A 7,587-nucleotide genomic window follows, 5' to 3' on the forward strand; every position below is an offset into this window, starting at 1 on the left:
ATTTGTGAGTGCTTCAGATCTCAGCTGCCTTTCCTCTTCTCTGTTCAACCACCTCCATTCTTTTCTGTCCCTTTTCCCTTCTTGTCTACCTATAGACTGTACCCTTGTTATGGGCAAGGAATGTGTCTGCTAATTTTGTTGTACTGCAGTCTCCCAAGCACTTAGCACAGTGCTCTGCACATAGTAAGCACCCAATAAATATGACTGATTATCACTGGTCTATCTACTATGGTTAGTACTTGACCTTCCAAGTCCTTCAGACACATTTTTTGGCCTTCCCAAGTCCTTGAATTCCCCTCGCTACGGTCTGCTAGTGTGGCCAGTTGTCCGGTTTTATACCTGACAGTCCGGTTTTCAGTTGGCCTATCTCTTGCCTGATATTGATACACAACCAGTTGTTTGGTTGTTTTTTTAATATTACTTAAGGCATGACACTCCCTCTGCCATGGATTCTGTTGCCCAGTTCTATGGCTCAGACACAACATAAGACTTCACACCAGCCAGAGACGGTAACATAAAAAAAAATCTGGAACAAGTTGGGGGTCTCAGTCTTTTTGAGCCAAGTTGTGGGACTAGACTATCTATCCCAGCATGCAGTAAAGTGCTTGGTACATAATAAGTGCTTACCAAATACCGACATTATACCCCAAGGAAATGCCCCAGGGTCAAGCAAAGTCTTTGTCTTCCAGAAAATGGTGCCTGTGATGTCACGCTAGGCAGTGGCATCTGTGGCATGTACCTTCTTGTGAGATCTCACTACATCAACACTACTACGTACCAGGCACTAAGTGCTGGGATAGATATAAGTTAATCAGGTTGAACACAGTCCGTCCCATATGGGGTTCACACATCTCCATTTTACAGATGAGGTAACAGGCACAGAGAAGTGAAGTAACTTGCTCAAGGTCACACAGCAGACATGTGGAAGAGCTGGGATTAGAAGCCAGATCCTTCTGACTCCCAGGTCCATGCTCTATCCACTAAGCCACGCTGCTTCTCAGAGTTTATTCAATCGTATTTACTGAGCATTGTATTAAGCGCTTGGGAAAGTACAATACAGCAATAAAGAGACAATCTCTGCCTACAATGAGCTCACAGTATAGAATGGGGAAGGACAGACATCAATTTACTTGTGTAAACAGTCACCAATATAAATCAAAATTACAGATATATACATAAGTGCTGTGGTTGACAACCTGCTAGACCCCATAATGTCTCATTCATGAAGCCAAACTTCAATATTTGTATTATGGAACTTATATTAGTACTAGGATGCTTGTTAAGGGCTTTGCCTGTGCCAGGCCTTGTTTTAAGTGCTGGGGTAGATGCAAGATAAACAGGTTGGACACAATCCCTGTTCCATACGGGGCTCAGTCTAAATCAAGAGGGGATTAACACGTGAGCCCCAAGTGGGACACAGACTGTGTCCAACCTGACTACCTTGTGTATACCCCAGAGTTGAGTACAGTGCCTGGCAAATGGTAAGGGCATAAATAATGCCATTTTTAAAAAAGGAGTTAATGTCTTTTGACAGATGAGGTAACAGGCAAAGACAAGTGAAGTGATGTGCCCTAGGTCACACAGCAGGTAAGTGGCAGACCTGGGATTAGAACCCAAGTCTTCAGACTCCCAGACCCATTCTTTTTCCATTAGGCCACAGTGCTTCCCTAAACTTGGCAGTGTACCAATTACACAGACTTAAGTGTGATTTCTTTCACTTATTCTCCCCTCACTGAGAATCTTTCTTGGTGATTTCTGTTTATCTCTGCAGGATTCTTCTGTTTTCTTGGTACCGAAGGATCCAGAAATTTCCATTTGAGTAGCTTTTCAAACTTCACTTCCCATAGGGACAGGGGCGAGAGGCTGGCGGTGAGCTAGATGAGATCGGTGCACAGTGAGGTTAACAATAGAGGAGTGAAGTGTGCTGGCTGGGTTGTAGTAGGAGAGTAGTGAGGCGAGGTAGGAGGGGGTAAGGTGATTGAGTACTTTAAGGCCAATGTTTCTGTTTGATGCAGAGGTGGCTTCTGAACGTTTCTAACAATGATCTGGGCAGCAGAATGAAGTATGGACTGGAGTGGGGAGAGACAGGAGGCAGGGAGGGCAGCAAGGAGGCTGATATAGTAATCAAAGCAGGACAGGATCAATGCTTGGATTAAAGCAGCAGTTTGGATAGAAAGGAAAAGGCATATTTTAATGATGTTTGGAGGTTGAAAAGGCAGGATTTAGTGGTAGACTGAATATGTGGATTGAATCATCATCATCATCAATCGTATTTATTGAGCGCTTACTATGTGCAGAGCACTGTACTAAGCGCTTGGGAAGTACAAATTGGCAACATATAGAGACAGTCCCTACCCAACAGTGGGCTCACAGTCTAAAAGGGGGAGACAGAGAACAAAACCAAACATACTAACAAAATAAAATAAATAGAATAGATATGTACAAGTAAAATAGAGTAATAAATATGTACAAACATATATACAGGTGCTGTGGGGAAGGGAAGGAGGTAAAATGGGGGGGATGGAGAGGGGGACGAGGGGGAGAGGAAGGAAGGGGCTCAGTCTGCGAAGGCCTCCTGGAGGAGGTGAGCTCTCAGCAGGGCCTTGAAGGAAGAGAGCTAGCTTGGTGGATGGGCAGAGGGAGGGCATTCCAGGCCCAGGGGATGACGTGGGCCGGGGGTCGATGGCGGGACAGGCGAGAACGAGGTACGGTGAGGAGATTAGCAGCAGAGGAGCGGAGGGTGCGGGCTGGGCTGTAGAAGGAGAGAAGGGAGGTGAGGTAGGACGGGGCGAGGTGATGGAGAGCCTTGAAGCCCAGGGTGAGGACTTTCTGCCTGATGCGCAGATTGATTGGTAGCCACTGGAGATTTTTGAGGAGGGGAGTAATATGCCCAGAGCGTTTCTGGACAAAGATAATCCGGGCAGCAGCATGAAGTATGGATTGAAGTGGAGAGAGACACGAGGATGGGAGATCAGAGAGAAGGCTGATGCAGTAGTCCAGATGGGATAGGATGAGAGCTTGAATGAGCAGGGTAGCGGTATGGATGGAGAGGAAAGGGCAGATCTTGGCAATGTTGCGGAGTTGAATGAGAGAGGAGTCAAGGATAATGCCAAGATTTAAATAAGACCACGATAGAAAGGACCCTAATTTAATGTTTTATGGAAAACAACTTCAGCAAGGAAAGAATGCTTATATTTATAGAATAGCAAATAGATGAGAAAGGGAACAATCCATAACCATTTTTCTCTAATTTGATGTTTCCATACAGTTTGTATAACAGCTGTGCAATGTAAATAAAGCCTCCCCAAGTAGCTCAATAGGCTCGACTCATGTCTATTTAAATAATTTCAAGAAGCATGATACACAGCACTGAAAAAACAAAATCTGAATGTTTAATTTGTCAACAGGAGGGAGCATGTTTTAACCAGTGTTTGTGCTGTCTATTCCAACAATGCCCACCATCACCTCACCATAATTTAATGTGTTCCTTCCCCTCGCATGATGCTTCCACCTCACAAATCTATTTAAATGTGCCATCTGGAACCCCTGTTCCACCGTGACTAAGCGTGTCTTCATTGCAGACATCTTCTTGTCTCACTGACACCGCCCCATCAAACCTGAAACTTGGCTGACTCCTGGTGACACTGCACCCTCTGCTGTACTCCCAAATTCACTTACGTTCTTCTATTCCCCCCAATCTTTTTATTTATGGTATTTGTTAAACACTTATTATGGGCCAGGCACTAAACTGAGCATGGGAGTAGGTTAAAAGATAATCAGGTTGCACGTAGTCCATGTCCCACATGGGGCTCACAGCTTTAATCCCCATTTTGCAGAGGAGGTAACTGAGGCCCAGAGAAGTTAAGTGACTTGCTCAAGGTCAAACAGCAGCCAAGCAACCAGGATTAGAACCAAGGCACTCTGACTTCCAGGACCATGCTCTTTACACTAGGCCAGGCCAGTTGTCTTGCTCAACTGAGAAGACAATGGAGGCTGTGCCCTGCTTTTTGTCCCCCAGTGTCTCTTTTGAACAATTTCACCCCCTCCCGCTCTAACCTTTCAGTTAGTCAATCAACAGTATTTACAGAGCACTTCCTAACTTGCCAACTTAGCCACATCATCATGCTCCATTATGATGCCCTAGCAACTTTCCACCGTCTTGATATCAAAGTTGATATTCTCAACATTCTCTTCCCAAACTCAATTCCTTCATCCCTTCGCCAAGTGTCTCATGCACCACTGATTCCCAATCTTGGATTTCCCCCCCAGTCTATTTCTTTCACTCCTACAATTATGTTGTTGTCAAAACCCAGAATACAGGTGAGCTTCTACAACTTATTCACCCCACTGTTCTCATTAAAAACATTTTATTGCTTATTGACTTCCATGATCACAGCCCCCGCCAACTATTCCATTCTTTAACTATTAACTAGAGAAGCAGCGTGGCTCAGTGGAAGGAGAACGGGCTTTGGAGTCAGAGGTCATGGGTTCAAATCCCGGCTCCGCAATTGTCAGCTGTGTGACTCTGGGCAAGTCACTTAACTTCTCTGGGCCTCAGTTACCTCATCTGTAAAATGGGGATTAAGACTGTGAGCCCCCCATTGGACAACCTGATCACCTTGTAATTTCCCCAGCGCTTAGAACAGTGCTTTGCACATAGTAAGCGCTTAATGAATGCCATTATTATTATTATTTTCTGAAGTCTGTCTCTGTTTCTCTCTCTTGCCCCCATCACCCCCCTTTCTGTCCTGATGAATTTGCCTGCTACTCTATTGGTTTAAAAAAAAAAACTAAACCGACCACTAGACAGGGATTTTCTCAAGTCCCATCCTCATCTCTCCAAAACTCTCCAGCTTTTCCTTTCCTCACCACAACCAGTATTACCTACTGTTTCTTCTAACTGTAAATAATCTGTGCCTGCCTCCCCCTGAAGATTGTACACTCCTTGAGTGCAGGGATGGTATCTTACCTCCACTGTACTCTTCCAAGGACCTAGTACAGTGCTCAGCATACAACATGGCTTTCGCACAACACTATTTTTTCCCCCCACAAGAACACAATTCCTACATTACAGAACTCCCTTTATTTGGGTTAAAAAGAGAACTCAATACCAGAGTATAATCTGGGGTCTTCTTCCTCTTAAAGTGTATTTAGAGTTTAGTTAAGGAAAAAGCAATAACTAGAAAATGCATATTAAGTCACACCAAAGTTTGAAGTACTAACATAGAATGTCTCAAACTTTTTAAAAAAAAAAAAAACTTTCCAGCTAACACTGCTGTATTTATGAGGAACGGAGTCAGACAGAACATCACTGAACCCAAAAGAGGGATTCTTTTCCAGTGAGGTTGATCATTGTAGGCATGAACAAGATAAGCCTGAATATTACTTCCACATCAGGAATTTTAAATGGGTGAGAATTATACTCAGTATGCCATGGATATTATGAAGCACATACTCCCAGAGGAATTTAATTAGGACAGATAGACGATAAGGACAGCAACTAGTGGTTGGTTCTCTAAGGACGGAAAAAAAAAAAAATCACTGGTGTCATTTTTACTCCACGGTGAGTCACAGGCTCATCTAAAGTAGTCAAACAGAGCTTGCTTTTCTGCTTCAAATAAGTGCATAAAAACTATAGAGAACAATGTCAACCCAAAACAATTTAAGAATCTTCCAGCATACTGAGTCCATACTATGGGTACAAGAAATAATTAAAGGGCAGTTTCCAATAATATTCCTAATTACACCTTTTATACATTTGGGAAATGATAAGTAAACTGAAAATTCACGTTTACAAATGATCTAAATAAAGTTAAGTTTGGAATTCTTGTGAATAGTACAAAAGGGCAAGTCTTTTCCAAAAAAGATCATATTTAGAATACACTGTCTCAAAAGGTTGATGAACACCCAAGATAAATATCACCATTTACGTTCTCACTGAACAGGAGATGTTGAACTATGGGGGCACACCCACCTAATCAAGTATGATACAGAAAAGATTAAATATAATAACATAATCATGTCTGGGGCAGTTTCATTTGAACTATTGTTCTTGGACATCTCATATTAAATGAGCTTTTTGTAAGGGTCTTACAAGTTGGATATACTCAATTTAGTAATTAGAAAAAACACTTTTATGGATGGTTTTGAAAGTCTGTGACAAAGAGAATAATGATTAAGGTATTTAAGTGCTTACTATGTGCCAAGCATTGGACTCAGAGCTGGGATAGATACAAGACAATCAGATACCACATGGGACTCACAGTATAAGTAGGAGGGAGTACAGGAATTGAATACCCATTTTGCAGATGAAGGAACTGAGGCACAGAGAAGTTAAGTGACTTCCCCAAGGTCACACAGTAGGTATGCAATGAAGCTGGTATTAGAACCCAAGTCCTCTTACTCTCAGGCTCGTTCTCTTTCTACTAGGCCAAGACATGTCTCCAAACCATACTGGTCTGAGCTAACTGTGAAAATAGAATTAAATTAGAAAGCTTTTTATGAAGTCTTAAAAATCAGAGTAGCTTTAGCTTAAAGGAAACCAAATGGATTAAGCAACTGGCAATGGATTCCCAGGTGTCCAAAGCAACCTCTCTTGGAAACTTAGTCAATCATAAATGTGGCTCCACCAGAACCACCAGAATGCACTATCCTATTACTCTGAGGAAATAGCTCTAGGTCAGGGTGATCCAATACTGAAGGTCAGCAGACAAGGGAGAAGGGTTCTGTTCCCAGGAAGGGGCACTCTCATGCCTCTGATCATACCGAAACTTAGCACTAAATTACTCTTCCAAATTTAAGTTCTATTATCAATCAATGGTGTTTATTTAGCACCGGGTACTGTGTACACAGCACTGTTCGAAGTGCTTGGGGGAGTGCAGTACAAAAGAGTTGGTAGACATGTTCTCCGCCCACAAGGAATAAGGAAATCTGGCAATAACCACATTATAAAATTGGGCTATATATGCCCTGGAGATGCATATATGCTCAGAAAAAGGCCTGGGAACAAGCAGATCAGGATTGGAAATCTCCTCTTCCCTATTAACCCTGGAATTGTGGATAGCCACCAAAAACAGGAGGCACAGGTGTGCCTCTCTCCATCTCAGAATAATAACAGTAATGATGACGATGGCATTTGCTAAGTGCTTACTCTGTGTCAAGCATTGTTCTAAGTCCTGGGGTAGATATAAGATAATCATGTTGGAGACAGTCCCTGTTCCACATGGGGCTCAGAGTCTTAATCCCCATTTTGCAGAAGAGGTAACTAAGGTGCAGAGAAGTAGCTCAAGTTCACAGAGCAGGCAAGTGGTGGAGCCAGGATTAGAACTCAGTTCCTTCTGACTCCTTCTAGGCAGTGAAAAAAGACAGAAAGACAACTGCTTGGGAACAAGGGTGATTGTAACAGAGTGCCACACTTTAAATAATATTTGTAGTAGTTAATCATTTACTATGTATCAAACACAAAACATTGGAGCAGACACGAAATAATGAAGTCAGGCAGTCACTGTCCCACGTGGGGCTCACAGTGTAAGTGTTTCTTATTGCACTGTACTCTCCCAAGAGCTTAGTACAGTGTTCTCCACACAG

The sequence above is a fragment of the Tachyglossus aculeatus genome, chromosome X3 (assembly GCF_015852505.1).
Source record: "Tachyglossus aculeatus isolate mTacAcu1 chromosome X3, mTacAcu1.pri, whole genome shotgun sequence".
NCBI lineage: Eukaryota > Metazoa > Chordata > Mammalia > Monotremata > Tachyglossidae > Tachyglossus > Tachyglossus aculeatus.